This window comes from Schistocerca cancellata, chromosome 11 (assembly GCF_023864275.1).
Source record: "Schistocerca cancellata isolate TAMUIC-IGC-003103 chromosome 11, iqSchCanc2.1, whole genome shotgun sequence".
Classification (NCBI taxonomy): Eukaryota; Metazoa; Arthropoda; class Insecta; order Orthoptera; family Acrididae; genus Schistocerca; species Schistocerca cancellata.
In genome coordinates, this window is record NC_064636.1 from 88,741,306 (window position 1) to 88,767,850 (window position 26,545).

Below are 26,545 nucleotides of genomic sequence, written 5' to 3' on the forward strand. Positions count from 1 at the left end.
ATACCGTACCGAGCTACTGAGCGTCTCTCTTGCAGAGTCTTCAACTGGAGTTTATCTGTCATCTCCGTAACGCTTTCGCGATTACTAAATGATCCTGTAACGAAGCGCGCTGCTCTCCGTTGGATCTTCTCTATCTGTTCTATCAACCCTATCTGGTACGGATCCCACACTGCTGAGCAGTATTCAAGCAGTGGGCGAACAAGCGTAATGTAACTTACTTCCTTTGTTTTCGGATTGCATTTCCTTAGGATTCTTCCAATGAATCTCAGTCTGGCATCTGCTTTACCGACGATCAACATTATATGATCATTCCATTTTAAATCACTCCTAACGCGTACTCCCAGATAATTTATGGAATTAACTGCTTCCAGTTGCTGACCTGCTATAATGTAGCTAAATGATAAGGGGTCTTTCTTTCTACGTATTCGCAGCACATTACACTTGTCTACATTGAGATTCAGTTGCCATTCCCTGCACCATGCGTCAATTCGCTGCAGGTCCTCCTGCATTTCAGTACAATTTTCCATTGTTACAACCTCTCGATACACCACAGCATCATCTGCAAAAAGCCTCAGTGAACTTCCGATCTCATCCACAAGGTCATCTACGTATATTGTGAATAGCAACGGTCCTATGACACTCCCCTGCGGCACACCTGAAGTCACTCTTACTTCGGAAGACTTCTCTCCATTGAGAATGACATGCTGCGTCCTGTTATCTAGGAACTCTTCAATCCAATCACACAATTGGTATGATAGTCCATATGCTCTGTTCATTAAATGACTGTGGGGAACTGTATCGAACGCCTTGCGGAAGTCAAGAAACACGGCATCTACCGGTGAACCCGTGTCTATGGCCCTCTGAGTCTCGTGGACGAATAGCGCGAGCTGGGTTTCACACGACCGTCTTTTTCGAAACCCATGCTGATTCCTACAGAGTAGATTTCTAGTCTCCAGAAAAGTCATTCTACTCGAACATAATAAGTGTTCCAAAATTCTACAACTGATCGACGTTAGAGATATAGGTCTATAGTTCTGCACATCTGTTCGACGTCCCTTCTTGAAAGCGGGGATGACCTGTGCCCTTTTCCAATCCTTTGGAACGCTACGCTCTTCTAGAGACCTACGGTACACCGCTGCAAGAAGGGGGGCAGTAACAGACTAAAGGTATCTGATACACAGGCTCTACTTCCAAGAGCGCAACACCATCAGTCTACGTGTGCTACGGCTGCTAACCAATCATCGCGTTTGTATTTGTTTACGCCATGTCCATTCGTATGGTGAATGAAGTATACATCTACATCTACATTTATATTCCGCAAGCCACCCAACGGTGTGTGGCGGAGGGCACTTTACGTGCCACTGTCATTACCTCCCTTTCCTGTTCCAGTCGCGTATGGTTCGCGGGAAGAACGACTGTCTGAAAGCCTCTGTGCGCGCTCTAATCTCTCTAATTTTACATTCGTGATCTCCTCGGGAGGTATAAGTAGGGGGAAGCAATATATTCGATACCTCATCCAGAAACGCACCCTCTCGAAACCTGGCGAGCAAGCTACACCGCGATGCAGAGCGCCTCTCTTGCAGAGTCTGCCACTTTGTTAAGCATCTCCGTAACGCTATCACGCTTACCGAATAACCCTGTGACGAAACGCGCCGCTCTATCTCCTCTGTCAACCCGACCTGGTACGGATCCCACACTGATGAGCAATACTCAAATATAGGTCGAACGAGTGTTTTGTAAGCCACCTCCTTTGTTGATGGACCACATTTTCTAAGGACTCTCCCAATGAATCTCAACCTGGTACCCGCCTTACCAACAATTAATTTTATATGATCATTCCACTTCAAATCGTTCCGCACGCATACTCCCAGATATTTTACAGAAGTAACTGCTACCAGTGTTTGTTCCGCTATCATATAATAATACAATAAAGGATCCTTCTTTCTATGTATTCGCAATACATTACATTTGTCTATGTTAAGGGTCAGTTGCCACTCCCTGCAACGGGAGTGCGGGAAAGTGCAATATTACTGTTTACTGATCCACGGCTCGGTTCTGGCTGTGAGGGGGAGGGGGTGGGGAGGGGGCATGTTGTGCCGGTGTACTCATTATCACTCGCCCCCTCCCCCTTCCGGTGGATTATAAATCGCCGTTATAGCCGATTTTAACCTGCCAATGATAAAGATGAATTTTAACAACAGTAACTATAGTAACAATAATAATAAAAACAACAAACAAAGTGCAATCCACATTACTAAACGGCTACGGTAACCCCAATTCCAGTTGCAGGTTGCCTGAGTAACGTCTTCCGGAGGCAACAAAATTTGAATTTCGGTATTTAATATGATTATATATAGACGAAGACAGTAACTTGTTCTCGAAAGAACAGTTACTGTTGATGACGGTGCACCTTTTCCCTGGAATAAATGACGACTAACTGAAAATCTCCGCTGCCGACGGGTGTTGTTGATAATACCTCGATGTGGACAGCTGAAAATGTGTGCCCCGACCGGGACTCGAACCCGGGATCTCCTGCTCACATGGCAGACGCTCTATCCGAGCCACCGAGGACGCAGGTGAATAGCGCGACTGCAGGGACTTATCCCTTGCACGCTTCCCGTGAGACTCACATTCCCAACTGTCCATAATTCTACATATGGGTTGGGCAAATGTCTATAAGGTACAATACATACACTCCTGGAAATTGAAATAAGAACACCGTGAATTCATTGTCCCAGGAAGGGGAAACTTTATTGGCACATTCCTGGGGTCAGATACATCACATGATCACACTGACAGAACCACAGGCACATAGACACAGGCAACAGAGCATGCACAATGTCGGCACTAGTACAGTGTATATCCACCTTTCGCAGCAATGCAGGCTGCTATTCTCCCATGGAGACGATCGTAGAGATGCTGGATGTAGTCCTGTGGAACGGCTTGCCATGCCATTTCCACCTGGCGCCTCAGTTGGACCAGCGTTCGTGCTGGACTTGCAGACCGCGTGAGACGACGCTTCATCCAGTCCCAAACATGCTCAATGGGGGACAGATCCGGAGATCTTGCTGGCCAGAGTAGTTGACTTACACCTTCTAGAGCACATTGGGTGGCACGGGATACATGCGGACGTGCATTGTCCTGTTGGAACAGCAAGTTCCCTTGCCGGTCTAGGAATGGTAGAACGATGGGTTCGATGACGGTTTGGATGTACCGTGCACTATTCAGTGTCCCCTCGACGATTACCAGTGGTGTACGGCCAGTGTAGGAGATCGCTCCCCACACCGTGATGCCGGGTGTTGGCTCTGTGTGCCTCGGTCGTATGCAGTCCTGATTGTGGCGCTCACCTGCACGGCGCCAAACACGCATACGACCATCATTGGCACCAAGGCAGAAGCGACTCTCATCGCTGAAGACGACACGTCTCCATTCGTCCCACCACTGGAGGCGGGCTGCACGATGTTGGGGCGTGAGCGGAAGACGGCCTAACGGTGTGCGGGACCGTAGCCCAGCTTCATGGAGACGGTTGCGAATGGTCCTCGCCGATACCCCAGGAGCAACAGTGTCCCTAATTTGCTGGGAAGTGGCGGTGCGGTCCCCTACGGCACTGCGTAGGATCCTACGGTCTTGGCGTGCATCCGTGCGTCGCTGCGGTCCGGTCCCAGGTCGACGGGCACGTGCACCTTCCGCCGACCACTGGCGACAACATCGATGTACTGTGGAGACCTCACGCCCCACGTGTTGAGCAATTCGGCGGTACGTCCACCCGGCCTCCCGCATGCCCACTATACGCCCTCGCTCAAAGTCCGTCAACTGCACATACGGTTCACGTCCACGCTGTCGCGGCATGGTACCAGTGTTAAAGACTGCGATGGAGCTCCGTATGCCACGGCAAACTGGCTGACACTGACGGCGGCGGTGCACAAATGCTGCGCAGCTATCGCCATTCGACGGCCAACACCGCGGTTCCTGGTGTGTCCGCTGTGCCGTGCGTGTGATCATTGCTTGTACAGCCCTCTCGCAGTGTCCGGAGCAAGTATGGTGGGTCTGACACACCGGTGTCAAAGTGTTCTTTTTTCCATTTCCAGGAGTGTATGTAGAATTGTGGACAGTTGGGAATGTGAGTCTCACGGGAAGCGTGCAAGGGATAAGTCCCTGCAGTCGCGCTATTCACCTGCGTCCTCGGTGGCTCGGATAGAGCGTCTGCCATGTACGCAGGAGACCCCGGGTTCGAGTCCCGGTCGGGGCACACATTTTCAGCTGTCCACATCGAGGTATTATCAACAACACCTGTCGGCAGCTGAGATTTTCAGTCATCATTTATTTAATATGATTGTTGATCAAATGTACGTATTTGAAATGCTGTCACAATCTTGACGGTGTTGAGAGAGCAATCAGCCACAATTTTATTTTCAGTTCCTTTATTCAGAAGGTACCGTTACTGCTTCCTAATCATTACCATTCATCGTCAGACGGTTTTCATGCTTTCATTACATGTGGTGCGTTTTTTTGCAGATTAATTGTCCTAAAATACACTCCTGGAAATGGAAAAAAGAACACATTGACACCGGTGTGTCAGACCCACCATACTTGCTCCGGACACTGTGAGAGAGCTGTACAAGCAATGATCACACGCACGGCACAGCGGACACACCAGGAACCGCTGTGTTGGCCGTCGAATGGCGCTAGCTGCGCAGCATTTGTGCACCGCCGCCGTCAGTGTCAGCCAGTTTGCCGTGGCATACGGAGCTCCATCGCAGTCTTTAACACTGGTAGCATGCCGCGACAGCGTGGACGTGCACCGTATGTGCAGTTGACGGACTTTGAGCGAGGGCGTATAGTGGGCATGCGGGAGGCCGGGTGGACGTACCGCCGAATTGCTCAACACGTGGGGCGTGAGGTCTCCACAGTACATCGATGTTGTCGCCAGTGGTCGGCGGAAGGTTCACGTGCCCGTCGACCTGGGACCGGACCGCAGCGACGCACGGATGCACGCCAAGACCGTAGGATCCTACGCAGTGCCGCAGGGGACCGCACCGCCACTTCCCAGCAAATTAGGGACACTGTTGCTGCTGGGGTATCGGCGAGGACCATTGGCAACCGTCTCCATGAAGCTGGGCTACGGTCCCGCACACCGTTAGGCCGTCTTCCGCTCACGCCCCAACATCGTGCAGCCCGCCTCCAGTGGTGTCGCGACAGGCGTGAATGGAGGGACGAATGGAGACGTGTCGTCTTCAGCGATGAGAGTCGCTTCTGCCTCGGTGCCAATGATGGTCGTATGCGTGTTTGGCGCCGTGCAGGTGAGTGCCACAATCAGGACTGCATACGACCGAGGGACACAGGCCAACACCTGGCATCATGGTGTGGGGAGCGATCTCCTACACTGGCCGTACACCACTGGTGATCGTCGAGGGGACACTGAATAGTGCACGGTACATCCAAACCGTCATCGAACCCATCGTTCTACCATTCCTAGACCGGCAAGGGAACTTGCTGTTCCAACAGGACAATGCACGTCCGCATGTATCCCGTGCCACCCAACGTGCTCTAGAAGGTGTAAGTCAACTACCCTGGCCAGCAAGATCTCCGGATCTGTCCCCCATTGAGCATGTTTGGTACTGGATGAAGCGTCGTCTCACGCGGTCTGCACGTCCAGCACGAACGCTGGTCCAACTGAGGCGCCAGGTGGAAATGGCATGGCAAGCCGTTCCACAGGACTACATCCAGCATCTCTACGATCGTCTCCATGGGAGAATAGCAGCCTGCATTGCTGCGAAAGGTGGATATACACTGTACTAGTGCCGACATTGTGCATGCTCTGTTGCCTGTGTCTATGTGCCTGTGGTTCTGTCAGTGTGATCATGTGATGTATCTGACCCCAGGAATGTGCCAATAAAGTTTCCCCTTCCTGGGACAATGAATTCACGGTGTTCTTATTTCAATTTCCAGGAGTGTATGTATTGTACCTTATAGACATTTGCCCAACCCATATGTAGAATTATGGACAGTTGGGAATGTGAGTCTCACGGGAAGCGTGCAAGGGATAAGTCCCTGCAGTCGCGCTATTCACCTGCGTCCTCGGTGGCTCGGATAGAGCGTCTGCCATGTACGCAGGAGATCCCGGGTTCGAGTCCCGGTCGGGGCACACATTTTCAGCTGTCCACATCGAGGTATTATCAACAACACCTGTCGGCAGCTGAGATTTTCAGTCATCATTTATTTAATATGATTGTTGATCAAATGTACGTATTTGAAATGCTGTCACAATCTTGACGGTGTTGAGAGAGCAATCAGCCACAATTTTATTTTCAGTTCCTTTATTCAGAAGGTACCGTTACTGCTTCCTAATCATTACCATTCATCGTCAGACGGTTTTCATGCTTTCATTACATGTGGTGCGTTTTTTTGCAGATTAATTGTCCTAAAATACACTCCTGGAAATGGAAAAAAGAACACATTGACACCGGTGTGTCAGACCCACCATACTTGCTCCGGACACTGTGAGAGAGCTGTACAAGCAATGATCACACGCACGGCACAGCGGACACACCAGGAACCGCTGTGTTGGCCGTCGAATGGCGCTAGCTGCGCAGCATTTGTGCACCGCCGCCGTCAGTGTCAGCCAGTTTGCCGTGGCATACGGAGCTCCATCGCAGTCTTTAACACTGGTAGCATGCCGCGACAGCGTGGACGTGCACCGTATGTGCAGTTGACGGACTTTGAGCGAGGGCGTATAGTGGGCATGCGGGAGGCCGGGTGGACGTACCGCCGAATTGCTCAACACGTGGGGCGTGAGGTCTCCACAGTACATCGATGTTGTCGCCAGTGGTCGGCGGAAGGTGCACGTGCCCGTCGACCTGGGACCGGACCGCAGCGACGCACGGATGCACGCCAAGACCGTAGGATCCTACGCAGTGCCGCAGGGGACCGCACCGCCACTTCCCAGCAAATTAGGGACACTGTTGCTGCTGGGGTATCGGCGAGGACCATTGGCAACCGTCTCCATGAAGCTGGGCTACGGTCCCGCACACCGTTAGGCCGTCTTCCGCTCACGCCCCAACATCGTGCAGCCCGCCTCCAGTGGTGTCGCGACAGGCGTGAATGGAGGGACGAATGGAGACGTGTCGTCTTCAGCGATGAGAGTCGCTTCTGCCTTGCTGCCAATGATGGTCGTATGCGTGTTTGGCGCCGTGCAGGTGAGCGCCACAATCAGGACTGCATACGACCGAGGCACACAGGGCCAACACCTGGCATCATGGTGTGGGGAGCGATCTCCTACACTGGCCGTACACCACTGGTGATCGTCGAGGGGACACTGAATAGTGCACGGTACATTCAAACCGTCATCGAACCCATCGTTCTACCATTCCTAGACCGGGAAGGGAACTTGCTGTTCCAACAGGACAATGCACGTCCGCATGTATCCCGTGCCACCCAACGTGCTCAAGAATGTGTAAGTCAACTACCCTGGCCAGCAAGATCTCCGGATCTGTCCCCCATTGAGCATGTTTGGGACTGGATGAAGCGTCGTCTCACGGGGTCTGCACGTACAGCACGAACGCTGGTCCAACTGAGGCGCCAGGTGGAAGTGGCATGGCAAGCCGTTCCACAGGACTACATCCAGCATCTCTACGATCGTCTCCATGGGAGAATAGCAGCCTGCATTGCTGCGAAAGGTGGATATACACTGTACTAGTGCCGACATTGTGCATGCTCTGTTGCCTGTGTCTATGTGCCTGTGGTTCTGTCAGTGTGATCATGTGATGTATCTGACCCCAGGAATGTGTCAATAAAGTTTCCCCTTCCTGGGACAATGAATTCACGGTGTTCTTATTTCATTTTCCAGGAGTGTAAAAGACAATACATAATGATAAGCACGCCACACACATTGTTGCGTTACAGGTTTGCATCGGATGTGACTTACGTGAAATGTCGGATTGTAGTGCTTGTTATCATGGTCCAAGAGATGTGAATACATTCCCGCTGCATTCTTATCGTTGCACACGTAAATTTTTCTCACTGAACGCTTCAGATTTGTCACAGAACAGATTTGTAACACGCAGCACATGTTTTGATACATACAAAGTGCTTACAAACATATGAGTGTCAAAGATGCTATGATATATCGTAACATTATAACTCTGTCCCGTGTTTGGAAAGAGATAATGTATTCACTTATGCAACTGAAATGCCATTTACACTAGAACAGAGAGACATTGGTTTTGTGAGTTTTAGAGCGAATATTGTTACATTAATTATAAAGTTGTTCCATTTTTTTTAGTACTGTGTAGGTAAGACAGTACATTATTTACTTACATTTAGCATCATGAGAATTGTAGTAACATATAAATTTGCTACTTGATCTGCAGGTAGGCTGTCTCAAGACCATCAATATCTTTTTTTTTTTTTTTTTTGTGGTTTTAGGGCGCAAAACTTCTATGGTCATTAGCGCCCAGCCCATCAATATCTGTTTTCTAATAACAGCCACGGTCTCCTATCATGCCAGTCACAATTTGCTAATTAAGAAGAATAATCTTATAATCAGCTTGTGAATGTTGCAGTTTTCAGTGCTTGCTAAGACAACTGGAGAGGAAATCGGCCCTATGCGAGACACCTTTGTAATTTTCACCCACACATGTTTCAGCCCTTTTTGTGCTATCTTCATGGGTTCATTTGTTTATCTTCCTTTCCAAAATTGTTGTTACATGTGAACCTTTAAAAAAAACTTTTGGTACAAAATATTTACATTCGTAAAATGAATGTCTATTGTGAAATATTTAACACTGGTTTGTACACAGCACAGAGCTGAAATATGTATCACTGAGTTAGGTCATTCATTCTACGTTGTTTATTTATGATATGCCTAAAAGTTTTAGTTTTGTAGTACATTTGGAAATAAAGCGACGTACGCATTTGTTTACATACCAGAAATGAAACTACTGGATGTATACAGAGTGCGTTCCATAAGTAATGCGACCATTTTTTTTTTTCTGACGGAACGGTACACCACAGCATGTTATGACCGGCTGGGCTGAGTGGAGGGGGGTGTCAGCTTCAAAACGCTCTTTGTCTCATTCGGCTGCGAGCTGCCGGAGAATCAGGACGTGCGTTTCCGTCAACTCCGTTTTGAGTTTATGTGACACAGCACAATGGATAATTCTCTAGAACAACAGCACGATATCAAATTTTGCGTTAAACTCGGGAAGACCGCCACCGAAACGTTTCCATTACTTCGCAATGCCTTTGGGACTGATTGTTTGTCCAGATCACAAGCTTTCCGATGGCACAAGTCTTTCACGGAGTGACGAGAGGAGATCACCGACGAACGTCGCAGTGGACGGCCATCAACCGCACGAGTCGACGAAAATGTGACGGGTGTGAGCGACTGTTTGAACTCTTGACAGACGGCTGGGCCTTCAATTGGTAGCACAAACTCTAAACATGTCAAAAACAACCGCTCTCCGCATTGTGACCGAAGATTTGAACATGAGAAAGGTGTGTGCCAAACTCGTCCCAAAAGTGTTGACCGACGAACACAAGCACACGCGAGTGCTTCGGTGCCGAGAAATGTTGGAAATGGGTGAAAATTATCCTCATTTTTTAAACTCAGTTATCACTGGCGATGAGTCGTGGATTTTTGAGTAAGACCCTGTGACAAAAAGGTAGAGTTCAGAGTGGCACACTCCACTGTCGCCCCGTACCAAGAAGACACACACGAGCAAGTCCAGGATCAAAACCGTGTTCACTGTCTTCTTTGACGTCAGAGCATTGTCCACCACGAATTTGTACCTACTGGGAGTACAGTGAAGTCTGAAGACTGAAAAGGAGGGTCTCGCACTGCCGAAGCGACATCGAGGACAGGTGGAAAGTTCACCACGACAACACACCAAGTCACAGTGCCTTCGCTGTCGACGACTTCCTGGCCAGGACTGAGACCCCATTGGTTCCCCAGCCTCACTACAGTCCTGACCTGGCTCCCGCTGACTTTTTTTTGTTTCCTCGGTTAAAAGCAGTCATGAAATGGAAAACATTGGGACACAATTGAAAGCACACCGGCTCATGTTACATCAGCTCTAAAGGACATTCCGGAAAAGGCATTCCAGGATGCCTTCCAGGCATGGAAACACCGCCTCCAGAAGTGTATCGGCGCAAGAGGGTGCTATTTTGAAAATTTTTGATTATTTGTACGAATATATTCAATAAATGATTTTTTATGAATTTTGTCGCATTACGTATGGAACACACCTTGTATGCTAGTAATTTTAGATCTACTACGCAATCCATAGCTTGTTATCTGCGAACAGCAAAACGTCATTTGTATCGCGTTATTAGCTTATTACTTGCAGTTTTTTTATGTTATGGCAGTTTTACTTTGTTTGTGTTGAGGTAACAAGTTTATTTCTTCCACTGTTGTCGTTACACGCGTATTTTCTACAAGTTTTCGCAGGCATTACATGTTGCTGTGGCTGTGTAGTGTTCATTCGATCTGTGGCATGTTTGTTTGGGATATGGCGCGCGGATTTGAAGTGTTTTTGACGGTTGGGGGTGTTTGGTTCTTGTGTGTGTGTGTGTGTGTGTGTGTGTGTGTGTGTGTGTGTGTGAGTGTCTGTGTTTTAGACAGGGACAGGGACACACAGAGAGAGAAAGAGAAACATACGAGGTCTGTTTAAAATTTTCCGAACATTGTCCACAAAACTTTACTACACTTACCTTTTACTTACTGTGCATGGTCTCCTTCCAAATACTCTCCTCCACAATTGATACACGGCTTCCAACGCTGTTTCCACTTCCGGAAGCAGTCTCGGTACGCCTCTTGCTGCATCGCTCAAATCGCCTTCTGCGGATTCTCCTTTATCTGCTCTATCCTTGGATCTTTTCGTCCTTTCGGCGTCTCAACATCACAACCGTAGACCCACATCTCATCACCAGTTATGATTCTCTTAAGGAACATCTCATTCCCATTTGCGTGATCCAAAAGCTCTTCACAGATTGCGAGGTGAAGTTCCTTCTGGGCTTGACTCATGAACTGTGCGACGAACTTGGCGGCAAAACGGTGCATTCCATGACGGTGTGTCAAAAGTTCATGACACGATCCAACTGAAATGTTACATTCTTCTGCAATCTCTCAGACAGTCAGTCTTCGATTGGCACACACAATTTCGTTGATATTCCTGACATGAGAGTCGACGGTAGACGTCGAAGGGCGTCCTGAACGAGGGTCATCTTTAACTCCTGTCTGGCCATTTTTAAACCATGTGAATCATTCATAACACCAAGTACGGCTTAAGCATCACCGTCAGCTTCCTGCACCATTTGGTTTTCTTCAGTTTCACGGAAAATTCAATGCATACCCGTTGCTCCAGTAACTCTGCCACCTCGAAATTCGCACACGTTCTACTCAATACAACGCTCATCAATAACTGACAGATATACAATAATGAAACTCCCGGCAGTCACACATTAAATACAGGCTTGTGCAAGAATGCCAACCGCATTTCGCTCCAACACAATATTGGTGCGAAAATACGAATCGTCTGGAATTTGTTTGAGAAACGGCCGCTTGGTGGCGCCAAGTTGAGATGTCCGCCAGAGACACCCAAGCGCAAAATTTGTACACACGGTGTTTCACAATTAGTAGCGAAACCAAAGGTATTTCCACGCTCCCTAGACTTAGATATATTTCTGAACATCTCACCAAGGAACAGCAACTGATGTGTGACTGAGGGAGGAATTGGTGGGAAGCGCCAAATGATATGTCGCTTGTGCGGAAACATATTCTTCAAGTGGCCCTAACTGCACGACACTTAGTCCAAGAGATATGACGTCATAATCACTGAGATGCGTGAAAATTGGGTTTTGCTTGAAAAACAGCGCAAATTACCGATACTGTATTTGTCCTGTGTTTCATACTGAGAGCGCATAGCAACTTTCAAGGAACTCTACGGATATTTTCCAATTTTTACGGGTTTTTGTTTTTCGCATGTACACCCCACAAATTGATGAAAGGCTAAAAAGTTTATCACTGACTATATTTTCGCGGTTGATGCACGGAAACTTCAGTGTCAAGCAAGACGCTTTAATTTGTTACTTCTGTAGTACTAATTCTATTCGCAACAAATTATGTACACAGCATCTGTATACACCCCTGAACGTGCTGCAGAACACCTTTGTATGGCACACAGCTCAGGTGGTATGACATCAGAAACACTGAGATGTGTGGGAAAACTCGTTTTCTTTAAATGGAGCGGAAATAAAAAAAGCAAATAATACGAACAAACTAGGCTTTATTGTCTTCAACATACAGGTTTTACATGCTTAACGTAAAATATTTAACGCAGTAACTCATTTGCAAAGTAATAAGATGTTTGAAGCTGTTTTGTACATGTGGGCTCAACTTTTTAATCAATCGGTTGTGGAGAAGATTGGGAAGAAGGCAAGGGCATCACCAGGTAAGCACACTAATACAAAATATGACGCACCTAGAAGGAATTATGGCAAAGTATGTGGATGGGTGCTTGTAGGGTGCGAAATTATAGCCACCTTACAATGGTTGTCGGGCTGTATGCTGGGCCACAGTCAGGTCGGTATCCCACCAATCCCCGAGGTGTCTCCAGACACGTCTTCGCTGGTCATCGGGATTGAGTCCGAAGCGGAACTCGTCACTGAAGACAATCCTGCACCAGTCGATGAGATTCCAGATGAAGACATGTCTGGAGACGCCCTGGACAATGGTGGCATACCAACCTGAGACTCGGCTGCCGTAAGGCCTGGCAACCAGGAGTGATGGTCTGGGGTCCCATTTCACTTCACAGCAGGACACCTTTGGTTGTCATCTGAGGCAGCTTTAGGCCATGTCGTACGTGAGCGACAGAAGCGAGCGAGACAGCGCCCGACAGCTTCGGGCGACAAAAAACAACCGCAAGCGTAGTTACGGGGAAGTGTCCTACGTGGGCGACATCTGCGTCGCTGCCCGTCTCCCGCTGCAACTGACGACGTTTGAATTCAGACTTGGTTTGAGTCTCGTCGCTGCAGCACGCGCGACACAGAGCGACGGCCCCGCGTCTTCTCGGCAAAGCAGTGGAGCGGACGCGACGGCAGCTATGAATTACCTAACATACGGTTTTAAGAAAACTGTTTGGTGAAAAAATTTGATTCTTCCGCAGCCTATTGCCTGATATATCCATAAATGATAAAGTTCGGAATTTATTTCGTTATTCGTCATAGTTACTGTGCCGGACGAAATTGGGTACATGGCTGCGCGAAATTTTTAAGAATCTGCAGACGTAAAATCACATTGTGTAGACTTTCCGTACAGTTCCTTTAAGGCCATACATTATTGCATATGAAATGTAACCAATATATCTAAATTGTATTGAAAGTTGAGACCGGAATGATATCTCTTTTCATTCTTGAGATATTGGTTGTTGTATTCGCGGACAGGTCACTCGCGTCGCGTCCCACTCTTTCCTGGGCTTTGGGAATCAAGTGATCGTGAAAATCGACGATTTTTCGAAATGACAGCACGCAGAAAGGACTATTTTATCATATGACTAACGCTTGATACGTTTTCGTAAACGCGTGAGCAGAGCGAAAGCAAGACTCCCTATAACTTACACCATGAGATTTTGTCCAAATTTTCATAAGCAAACAAAGGGAGAGAAACAGGTATCAAAGTGATCAGCATGAGGTCTAGTTTGGCATGAAAATGTTTAACTGCTAAAAGTAATCAGGGTACAAACGAAAACTTAATTAATAAGCTGAGGAAACATTGAAATATTTCACGAAAACCTGCTGCCAATCTATGTAAATGAAGTGTCAAAAATTTCATCTGTTCAAGAGATGGCTATTTTGCATATAAAAAGATACATTGGTGTGGTATTTAAATGCCAAGAAAGCTTCATTCGAATCAAGTACGTTAGGAAGGCAAATGAGAAGTCAGTAAGATCACACTTTCTGTATAAAACTTGAAATTAAAAATGGAAGAAATCAGTCAAATATTTTATGAAATGGTTTGTGTAAAAGAAATAAGTAGATCGGAGAAACGTTCTACATGCCTTTGAATGATGTTCGAAATCATGAATAGAAAATGAGGTGCACCAAACGTTTCCCTAATATTTTTTATTCCATGCTTTTAGACAAATCATTACACAAAACGTTTGACTTTCTTCTCAAAAATTTTGTAAGCTTTACTTTTACAGACTATTTAGAGTAATTGAAACGCTTGGCCTTAACACTGACTGCTGACGAATTGCGTTCGCAACATCAAATATCTGTAAAATTTCATGGTTCGTTGTAATTTATTAGGAATTATATGTGTGTGTGATGTACTGGGTTAGCTGTGAAGGTCAAGTTCTTTGGCAAGACCTTAAAAATATACTTAGCGATGCAATGTAAACAGTATATATAAAACTTAGTACACAGAATTAAAACTGAATCAGTAAAAATATAATAACAGCCTAAAATCGAACCCAGGACCTTTTCCTAACACATAATCACGAACTGTAAACACTAACACTACACCACAGCTAACTGATTTTTGCTGATATCAATCTGTATACTTATGTTTATATTTAGCGCAGTTAATCATGTAGTGGTCATTCCTCCGCATATATTGGCTGTTAAAACTTCTTGATCGTGTAAAAAAAACTTTTGTATTTAATTTATTGATGAGATAGTCGTATGCTCCTCTGCTCATTCACATGTATTCGAAGAATTTTTCTGGCGATCTTCGTAGTCGATATTTATGAAATTCTCCATGGAGATTCCTCCCTTTGTAATTTTGATGCACAGCTTTCCTTTTCGCTTTATTTTCTTAAATAAACCTAATTCTGTATTCTTACTCTTAAGCTACAGTATGCTACAGGTTAGGGACTCCGTTTTGCAGAAACAGCTGGTTGGCTCTAAGCAGCCAATTTGTAGCGCGACGTGGTCGCCCTTACCCAGGACACCCAAGCTTTTCGCCCGATGCTGCTTCCTTCTTGTCGCTGGAGTGTCGTGTATCCAGAAGTCGCTCGCTTCTGTCGCTCACGTAGGACACGGCCTTATGGCACAGTGGTACGTCGACGATATTCTACGCGCCGTTTTGTGCTGCATATGGTCATTCACAAACAGCGAGAGACTCCAGAAGAGATTAATCTGCCAGGAAGTTTCAGCGAGAGATTCTTCTGCCTGTCTTCGTGCTATGCAAGCCCCACCTAGGGAAGCAATGTCGCTGGATCTGTTCCCAGTTGAGAACGTTTAGGCAGGGGCCCTCCAAACAGCTCAGCATTTTGACCTTCTAATGCGCCAATTGGACAAAACTGGGCACAATAGCCATCAGAAGGACATACAACAACTCTATCAATCAATGTCAAGCTGAATAAATGCTTCCACAAGGGCCAGAGGTAGAGCAAGGTGTTACTGACTTGCTCAATTTGTGAAGCTCTTTCTCTTCAATAAATCATCCAGTTTCTCTGAAACTGTAATCATTTGTTCGTCTACACATCTACCCTCACCTACCGATTTGCGTACTATTCGGATAATTGCTTTGTGGTGCATCTTTTATTTTTATTTTTACTTAGAACGTACATGGTTGTCACTGTAGCGTAGTAACTAACGTTGAAGATCCATGAGCAGATACAACAACTGCTGACGGTTCGCGTCTCGCCCAATCCAAATACACCACTGGCCATTAAAATTGCTACACCACGAAGATGACGTGCTACCGACGCGAACCGACAGGAAGAAGGTGCTGTGATATGCAAGTGATTAGCTTTTCAGAGCATTCACACAAGGTTGGCGCCGGTGGCGATACCTACAACGTGCTGACATGAGGAAAGTTTCCAAACGATTTCTCATACACAAACAGCAGTTGACCGGCGTTGCCTGGTGAAACGTTGTTGTGATGCCTTGTGTAAGGAGGTGAAATGCGGACCATCACGTTTCCGACTTTGATAAAGGTCGGATTGTAGCCTATAGCGATTGCGGATTATCGTATCGCGACATTGCTGCTCGCGTTGGTCAAGATCCAATGACTGTTAGCAGAATATGGAATCGGTGGGTTCAGGAGGGTAATAAAGAACGCCGAGCTGGATCCCAATGGCCTCGTATCACTGGCAGTCGAGGTGACAGGCATGTTGTCCGCACGGCTGTAACGGATCGTGCAGCCACGTCTCGATCCCTGAGTCAACAGATGGGGACGTTTGCAAGACAACAACCATCTGCACGAACAGTTCGACGACGTTTGCAGCAGCACGGACTATCAGCTCGGAGACCCTGGCTGCGGTTCCCTTTGACGCTGCATCACAGACAGGAGCGCCTACGATGGTGTACTCGACTACGAACCTGGGTGCACGAATGGCAAAAAGTCATGTTTTCGGGTGAACCCAGGTTCCGTTTACAGCATCGTGATGGTCGCTTTCGTGTTTGCCGACTTCGCGTTGAACGCACATTGGAATCGTGTATTCGTCATCGCCATACTGGCGTATTACCCAGCGTGACGGTATGGGATGCCATTGGTTACACGTCTCGGTCACCTCTTGTTCGCATTGACGGCACTTTGAACAGTGGACGTTACATTTCAGATGTGTTACGACCCGTGGCTCTACCTTTCATTCGACCCTTGCGAAACCTTACATTTCAGCAGGATAATGCACGACCGCATGTTGCAGGTCATTAACGTGCCTTTCTGGATACAGAAAATGTTCGACTGCTGCCCTGGCCAGCACATTCTCCAGATCTCTCACCAATCGAAAACGTCTGGTCAATGGTGGCCGAGCAACTGTCTCGTCACAATATGCCAGTCACTACGCTTGTTGAACTGTGGTTTCGTGTCGAAGCTGCACGGACAGCTGTACCTGTACACGTCATCCGAGCTCTGTTTGACTCAATGCCCAGGCGTATCGAGGCCGTTATTACAGCCAGAGGTGGTTGTTCTGGGTACTGATTTCTCAGGATCTATGCACCCAAATTGCGTGAAAATGTAATCACATGTCAGTTCTAGTATAATATATTTGTCCAATGAATACCCGTTTATCATCTGCATTTCTTCTTGGTGTAGCAATTTTAGTGGCCAGTAGTGTATTATGCCGGCATGGTAGCTCAGCGTGTTCGACCAGAGAGCTTGCTGGCCTCTGTAATAAAAAACTGAGTGGAAGGACCAACAAACGAATTTTAACGGATGTGATGTGACGTCCGCAACCAACAAACCCAACGACCAACAACGAGCAAAAAATGAAAAAAGTGGTCAGCGTGACGGATTGCCGCCCTACGGGCCCGGGTTCGATTCCCGTCTGGGTCGGAGATTGTCTCTGCTCACGGACTGGGTGCTGTGTTGTCTTCATCATCATTTCATCCCCAGCGGCCGGACCTGCCCCGCAAGGAGCCTGCCGGTCAATGACGCCAAACGCTCGTTTCCATTTTTTCATATAGGAATAGTAATAGTTCGTTATATCTGCGCTTTGTAGATCGCTTTAGCGTAACACCCAAAAAACTGAGATTCAGTAAAACGCAGCATTTGGCAAGCACTCGTCCGAAATTTTCAAAAGTACATGTGTCACGAAACAGATTTTAAAATCATAGTCTGAACAAAGTCGCTAAACCTAAATAATGGTTTCCAAAAAGAGACATAATGTCTGATGGGATACCAGAATCACCGGTTATACAAAGTTACTTATAATCCGTCTTGATTGCAAAAATGTTTATTCACATATGCGCCGTTTCATTATCAATATTAAAACTAACACCTAGGTTAAAAAGCTTCTTCTGATGCCTGTTTAGAGTTAGTTCTCCCTCCCTGTCAATTCAGTTTTCAATCTCTCCGAATATGTGTGTCAACTGTAGTGGAGATAAAATGTTACCTAGAATCAAGTGAAGATTAAAAGCTTCTCTATTTAACTTATGTTTCGTTCTATATGCTTCTAGAATTTGAGTTTTAACCCATAATACTTCACTTTCACCTTTTGCTATTTGTGCCACGTCAGGCTTCGGGATGCATTACGAAGCTCTTACGTACTAGGACAAAGATAATGAAAGAAAACTTGGAAATAAAATTTAACGAAATATGCTTAGATGCAGGAGTTACTCCTAATTACGCAAAAGTAAAAATCAGGAAAATGTCAAACGTAGCACAAATAGTGAAATGTGAAAGTGAAGTATTATCGGTTAAAACTCAGATTCGAGAAGCATATAAAACGAAAGATAAGTTAAATACAGAAGCTTCTAATTTTCATTTGATTCTAGGTAACATTTTATCTCCACTACACACACGTATTCGGAGAGATTGAAAACAGAATTGACAGACATCCGAAGAAGCTTTTTAACCTAGGTGTAAATTTCAATACTGATAATGAAACGGCGCGTATGTGAATAAACATTTTTGCAATCAAGATGGATTATAAGTAACATTGCGTAAAGGAAGTGTTATTTTGCACGATATGAAATTATAGTGTACGCCTACCATTGCCAGTGTCTCACTCAGCAACAAAGTTGTGACGACAGGTCTGCAGACTATGGCCATGGGAGCCATGCCTTTCTTGGAGGCGCTTCCGTCCACATTCGCTATGTCAGTCTTTCTGCTTTGTTTTCATGTTTTTTCTGTGTGATGGGTCTTTCCCCGCGTGCCTCGCGTTGCTCAACCCGCTGTGGTTTGCCGGCTTTACCTGTGGGCTCAGAAACCGTGCGGGGTTTGTATTTGTAGCGGTGAGGGGGGGGGGGGGGGGAGAACAGGGCGTCTCTATGTGGCTGGAATGCGCTCTGCAGCCTGTCAAACCACAGGCCCACTCACGTGAGCGACAAACACTGGAAAACTTCCCACGTCAGGCGTGTCTTGTAATTTCTAGAAACTGCTGCAGTTTTCGAGACTCCAATTTTTCGTTGTACTTTATTCCCTCAAATTTAGCTAAGGAACTTGCAAAGTTCTATCTTAATAAACAACTGCAAAAGATGATATTAGCTTAAACTGCTTAGGATTCGCTGATGATCTTGCTCTCCTAGTCAACACCGTTCAAAAAGCCAGGCAACAAGTGAAATCACTACAAGAAATAGCAGAGAAAGTAGGCCTTAGAATATCACTTGAAAAAACGGAGAATATGCTAACTGATCCACCACTTGCAAACAAAATTACAATAGGAGGACAGGAAATCAAAATTGTTGATAAATTTGAATATTTAGGCGAAATAATAACATGCAATCTAAATGAGAAGCCATCATGGCAGAATAGAATTAAAAAACTAAACTACGCAAAGTACATTACCAAAACTACATACAACAAAAAAAGCCTATCTATAGATGCAAAATTAAAACACTATAAAACAAGTTACACAACCAGAAATAACGTATGCAGCTGAAACTATCTTCAAAACAACTAATACAGCAGAAATTGACAGAATACTAAAAATAAAAAGAAGAATAATTAGGACATGTATAAATAAACAGCATAAAATAAATGGACATTGGAGAATAGCATCAAATGAAACAGTATACAAGAAAACAGAACCAGTCATGAGCACGATCAGGAAGAAACGCATCTCATTCTTCGGACATGTGATGAGAACTCCAGAAAACAGAATTAGTAAAAAAAATAATACAAAAATTGTGGAATAGCAAGAGGGACATTAAATGGATCACAGAAATTAAGGAAGATATAAAAGAACTCCAAATTACAGTAGATGTCCTAAAAAACAAGACAGAGAAAACCAGAATACTGCAAGACCCGCAAACCAGACTACAAATGAAAATCAAATAAAGGAGTACAGGAAGAGTGGTCTCAGATGAAGAAAGAAAGAAAATATCTGAAAGAATGAAGAAATTTGGGCAGACAGAAAAGCAAAACACCTTTCATGTAAGAATAGATTCTAATAATTATATTACCTAAATATCATATTACGTTATTGTTGAGCCAAATTGTATCCCTGTGTAACTACTTGTTTACAACTTTGTATTTTTGACTAGAGTGGTCCAATGAAGGCCATAAAATAAATAATAAAAACAAACACGCTTTTGCCAATGATTTTTAGAGTGAAGGGTAGAAGGGGTGGTCGAGACTGAATAGTCTGTCAGTAGCCCTGCAACTGCATACTTTCACTGTCCGCACTCTATTGTTGCCCAATGTTGAACTTGGTGATGTTTGGAGCAAGTTAGTAATTTTGGCCGCTGGTCACATTTTCACAGCACTTGCCACACTGAGATAGTGACACGCTGCAGCGAGTGACAGGGACAGTCGAATTTTAATAATCAGTTCTGTTAATAATAAAAATACTCATCATTTTTGTTGCTCTTCTTTATTGTCTGTTGGGGGCTCGTTGTTCTCTTCTGTGGTTCATCTTTCTATAATTGTCTAGAGCATGATCGGGTCACTACTTAAATAACAATGTGAAATATGGTGGATCTTCTGCAGAATTACACATACATTTTCAGTCATTTCACTTCACAAAACAAATCAATAAAACAAACATACCTCGTTTTCCATCATCGCACTTCAGACTCGATCAACCAACTACTCTAAAGAACAATATTTTCTTCTAACAACTTGTAGCAAAGCAATTACTATCATATATCGATCTCTTTATGCAAAATAATATTTGGGAAACACATTTCACAATTACTTGTCTATCTATTTTGAGAAGTACATAACCGTCGTTGTGAATATATTACATACTTATAAACATTGACATATAAACGTTTTTGCATAGATTAACTTCTCATGGTTGGGATTCACATTCACATCATAGTCGCCGTTGACTGTATGAAATACTTACTATTACGATTGCAATTTCTGCCTTAGGGCCATTTTCAAGTAATACTGCAAAAGTTACATTCTGCCAGAACATAAGACTATCTGACATGAGTACATTGACAGTTCAGTACATGTATAACAGCATTTATCGATGTAATAATTGTCGTACTCATCGGATATTGTGGGACAGACTGCATTTTGATGACGACATGTACTCATCTGAGACAGACACACGGTACGGGACTACAAGTCCCACCGCCACACCTTCACCTGCCCATGTTAGGCAAAATTTTCTGCCTGACTCATGTAGTACTATCACCGTCAGAGGGTGGTACGGGACTACAAGTCCCACCGCCACACCTCCAAAGTGAATTGCAGTGACGCAGTCACTGCCCTGTGGAAATTTACTGCCTCACCAACACAGTTAGACCGCAATAGACCGGTGATGCTGTATTGTAACATATCACCCCGGACTACAAGTCCATTAAAAAAAAAAAAAAAAAAAAAAAAAAACCATCTGAGACAGTCTTTGCATAGGTTTGGAGTAGTGGATTTTTGATTTTTATGTCTTCACCGCGCTATCGTTCACTTTTTATGGTCTAGGTTCGGACAGTACAGTCATCTCACTATAACGAATTTTTTTACGATATCCGTTTTTAGGGTAGAAATTAAACGTTGGCAATTCCGTACTGGAAATATGAATACTGTTCAATATTATTTCGCATCTACATAGATACTCCGTAAGCCACCGTGCGGTGCCTGGCGGAGGGTACCCTGTACCAATACTAGTCATTTCCTTTCCTGTTCCACTCGCAAACAGACCAAGAGTTAAAAATAAATTCGTGACTTCATGCCAGAAAGATGACAGTTCGTAGTAGTAGACGGAAAGTCGTCGAGTAAAATGGAAATAATATCCGGCGTTCCCCAAGGAAGTATTATAGGCCCTGTATTGTTCCTGATCTATATTAACGACATATGAGACAATCTGAGTGTCTGTCTCAGATTCTTTGCAGATTATACTGTCATTTACCGCCTTGTAAAGAAATCAGATGATCAGAACGACTTGCAAAATGATTTAGATAAGATTTCTGTATGGTGCGAAACGTGGCAATTGACCCCGAATAAAGAAAAACGCGAAGTTATTCACACGAGTACTAAAATAAATCCGCTAAATTTCGATTACGCCATAAGTCATACAAATCTGCTGTAAATTCAACTACACTCCTGGAAATTGAAATAAGAACACCGTGAATTCATTGTCCCAGGAAGGGGAAACTTTATTGACACATTCCTGGGGTCAGATACATCACACGATCACACTGACAGAACCACAGGCACATAGACACAGGCAACAGAGCATGCACAATGTCGGCACTAGTACAGTGTATATCCACCTTTCGCAGCAATGCAGGCTGCTATTCTCCCATGGAGACGATCGTAGAGATGCTGGATGTAGTCCTGTGGAACGGCTTGCCATGCCATTTCCACCTGGCGCCTCAGTTGGACCAGCGTTCGTGCTGGACGTGCAGACCGCGTGAGACGACGCTTCATCCAGTCCCAAACATGCTCGATGGGGGACAGATCCGGAGATCTTGCTGGCCAGGGTAGTTGACTTACACCTTCTAGAGCACGTTGGGTGGCACGGGATACATGCGGACGTGCATTGTCCTGTTGGAACAGCAAGTTCCCTTGCCGGTCTAGGAATGGTAGAACGATGGGTTCGATGACGGTTTGGATGTACCGTGCACTATTCAGTGTCCCCTCGACGATCACCAGTGGTGTACGGTCAGTGTAGGAGATCGCTCCCCACACCATGATGCCGGGTGTTGGCCCTGTGTGCCTCGGTCGTATGCAGTCCTGATTGTGGCGCTCACCTGCACGGCGCCAAACACGCATACGACCATCATTGGCACCGAGGCAGAAGCGACTCTCATCGCTGAAGACGACACGTCTCCATTCGTCCCTCCATTCACGCCTGTCGCGACACCACTGGAGGCGGGCTGCACGATGTTGGGGCGTGAGCGGAAGACGGCCTAACGGTGTGCGGGACCGTAGCCCAGCTTCATGGAGACGGTTGCGAATGGTCCTCGCCGATACCCCAGGAGCAACAGTGTCCCTAATTTGCTGGGAAGTGACGGTGCGGTCCCCTACGGCACTGCGTAGGATCCTACGGTCTTGGCGTGCATCCGTGCGTCGCTGCGGTCCGGTCCCAGGTCGACGGGCACGTGCACCTTCCGCCGACCACTGGCGACAACATCGATGTACTGTGGAGACCTCACGCCCCACGTGTTGAGCAATTCGGCGGTACGTCCACCCGGCCTCCCGCATGCCCACTATACGCCCTCGCTCAAAGTCCGTCAACTGCACATACGGTTCACGTCCACGCTGTCGCGGCATGCTACCAGTGTTAAAGACTGCGATGGAGCTCCGTATGCCACGGCAAACTGGCTGACACTGACGGCGGCGGTGCACAAATGCTGCGCAGCTAGCGCCATTCGACGGCCAACACCGCGGTTCCTGGTGTGTCCGCTGTGCCGTGCGTGTGATCATTGCTTGTACAGCCCTCTCGCAGTGTCCGGAGCAAGTAAGGTGGGTCTGACACACCGGTGTCAATGTGTTCTTTTTTCCATTTCCAGGAGTGTAATTACTTGGGGGTTACAGTAATAGTGTGGTCTGTGTTTACATGTAATGCACTGGGTCCTCTTGTGCAACTGAACCTAGAAATGGTTATGTTCGGTTGTTTGGGGACCATTTGCGTTCATGGACTTCATGTCCTCAAACAACGATGGAATTTTCGTGGATGACAATGCGCCATTTCACTGGGCCACAATTGTTAGTGATCGGTTTGAAGAAGATTCTGGCCAGTTCGAGCGAATAATACGGCCACCCAGATCACCCGACACGAACGCCATCGAACATTTGTGAGACATAATCGAGAGGTCAGTTCGCGCACAAACACTGCACCAGCAACACTTTCGCAGTTACGGACGGCTATAGACACAGCACATCTCAGCACTTTCGCAGGGGACTTCCAACGACCTGAGTCCATGCCACGTCCAGTTGCTGCACTTCGCCGAGCAAAACGACGTCCGACACTCTGTATTAGGAGGTATCGCATGACTTTGTCACATCAGTGTAAACAGAGGAGTCACAGCAGTAGAAAACTGTATCGAAATGCATGAAGACCTGCTGTGGATCGACGCTTGGTGTGGTAAGTGACAATTGACTCTCATACACAAATGTACACTACTGACCATTAAAATTGCTACACCAAGAAGAAATGCAGATGATAAACGGGTATTCATTGGACAAATATATTATACTAGAACTGACATGTGATTACATTTTCACGCAATTAGGGTGCATAGATCCTGAGAAATCAGTACCCAGAACAACCACCTCTGGCCGTAATAACGGCCTCGATACGCCTGGGCATTGAGTCAAACAGAGCTCGGATGGCGTGTACAGGTACAGCTGCCCATGCAGCTTCAACACAATACCACAGTTCATCAAGAGTAGTAACTGGCGTATTGTGACGAGCCAGTTGCTCGGCCGCCATTGACCAGACGTTTTCAATTGATCAGAGATCTGCAGAATGTGCTGGCCGGGGCAGCAGTCGGTCATTTTCTGTATCCAGAAAGTCCCGTACAGGACCTGCAACAGGCGATCGTGCATTATCCTGCTGAAATGTAGGGTTTCGCAGTGACCGAATGAAGGGTAGAGCCACTGGTCGTAACACATCTGGAATGTAACGTCCACTGTTCAAAGTGCCGTCAATGCGAACAAGAGGTGACCGAGACGTGTTACCGATGTCACCCCATACCATCACGCCGGGTGATAGGGCAGTGTGGCGATGACGAATACACGCTTCCAATGTGCGTTCAGCGCGAAGTCGGCAAAGACGAAAGCGACCATCACGATGCTGTAAACGGAACCTGGGTTCACCCGAAAACATGACTTTTTGGCATTCGTGCACCCAGGTTCGTAGTCGAGTACACCATCGCAGGCGCTCCTGTCTGTGATGCAGCGTCAAGGGTAACCGCAGCCACGGTCTCCGAGCTGATAGTCCGTGCTGCTGCAAACGTCGTCGAACTGTTCGTGCAGATGGTTGTTGTCTTGCAAACGACTCCATCTGTCGACTCAGTGATCGAGACGTGGCTGCACGTTCCGTTATAGCCGTGCGGATAAGATGCCTGTCATCTCGACTGCTAGTGATGCGAGGCCGTTATGATCCAGCACGGCGTTCCGTATTAGCCTTCTGAATCCACCGATTCCATATTCTGCTAACAGTCATTGGATATCGACCAACGCGAGCAGCAATGTCGCGATACGATAAACCGATATCGCGATAGGCCACAATGCGACCTTTATCAAAGTCGGAAACGGGATGGTACGCATTTCTCCTACTGACACGAGGCATCACAACAACGTTTCACCAGGCAACGCCGGTCAACTGCTGTTTGTGTATGAGAAATCGGTTGGAAACTTTCCTCATGTCAGCACGTTGTAGGTGTCGCCACTGGCGCCAAGCTTGTGTGAATGCTCTGAAAAGCCAATCTTTTGCGTATCACAGCATCTTCTTCCTGTCGGTTAAATTTCGCGTCTGTAGCACGTCATCTTCATGGTGTAGCAATTTTAATGGCCAGTAGTGTAACTTATTGCGAATGCATAGACAGAAAGAGCTCATAGTGTGACTACAAAACTGCAGAACATTCACGGGAAGCATCTACTTCCACAAAATATCTACGAGTATGCATACAGAGAGATCTGAAGTGAAACGACCACATAAAATTAATCGCAAGTAAGGCAGATGCCAGACGGACACTCATCAGAAGAATCCTTACGATATGTAGTCCGTCAACAAAGCAAGCAGGTTATTAAACACCCGTTCGACCAATAGTTGAATCTTGCTCAATCATTACAGCATCCCTACCAGATATGACTGATAGAGGAAATAGGAGAAGATCCAAAGAATAGCGCTTTTCGTTTCAGATTCATTTAGTAAACACGAAAGCACCATGGAGATGTTCATCCAACTCCAATGGCAGATACTACAAGAGTGGCATTCTGCATCACGTTATTGTCTACGGTTAAAGTTTCGACAACCTACATTCTAGAAACGTCAACCTATACATTGCTTCCTCCTACACGTATCTTGCGAAAAAAAATCGAGATTAGACCCCACACGGAGGTTTATCAGCAATCGTTGTTCCCCCAACTGGAACAGGAAAATATTCTGATTTATTGATCCATTTTCATCTACAGCTACACAATGTGCAAGAGATATTTGAATTTTTATGTTAATATTAACAGTTTTACATATAATATACCTTTGTACATAATAACACACATTAATATATCAATTAATGATGAATACTTAAATAAATGTTGTTACGCTATATACACAGTCAAATGTTCTTCTGAATGAGACTACATTGGGTTAACATAGAAAAATTTAGTTTTGTAGGTATTCATTTACTGTGTAAAAGCAGTGATCAACCAAGTATGACTTCAATTTAGATTTGAAATGACCAATGTTTTGTATGTGTTTAATGATATCTGGTAAGGTATTGTATAGTTTGGTACTTGGATGGATAAGGCCGTTTTGAAATAACTTTGTGTTGGCTCTTTGAACATTTAGATCCAATTTTTGTCTTGTATCATAGCTGTGTATTGTGTGATTTTGAGTGATGAGTGGTCTTTTTGTATGTAAGTTTTGCATTTAATACATTATATTTTCAAGCACACATATATATATATATATATATATATATATGCAAGGAAGTGGTAGGATCATCCTTTTTTGAAGCAATGGTCTACATGATTTCCGAT

General features: G+C 45.8%; 1 protein-coding gene across 2 annotated transcripts in view; it reads right to left on the minus strand.

The window, feature by feature from the left end:
* Positions 1-26,545, minus strand: part of LOC126108795 (brain acid soluble protein 1-like) — a 367,990-nt gene that overhangs the window by 302,564 nt on the left and 38,881 nt on the right. The gene's annotated exons all lie outside the window — the stretch shown is intronic.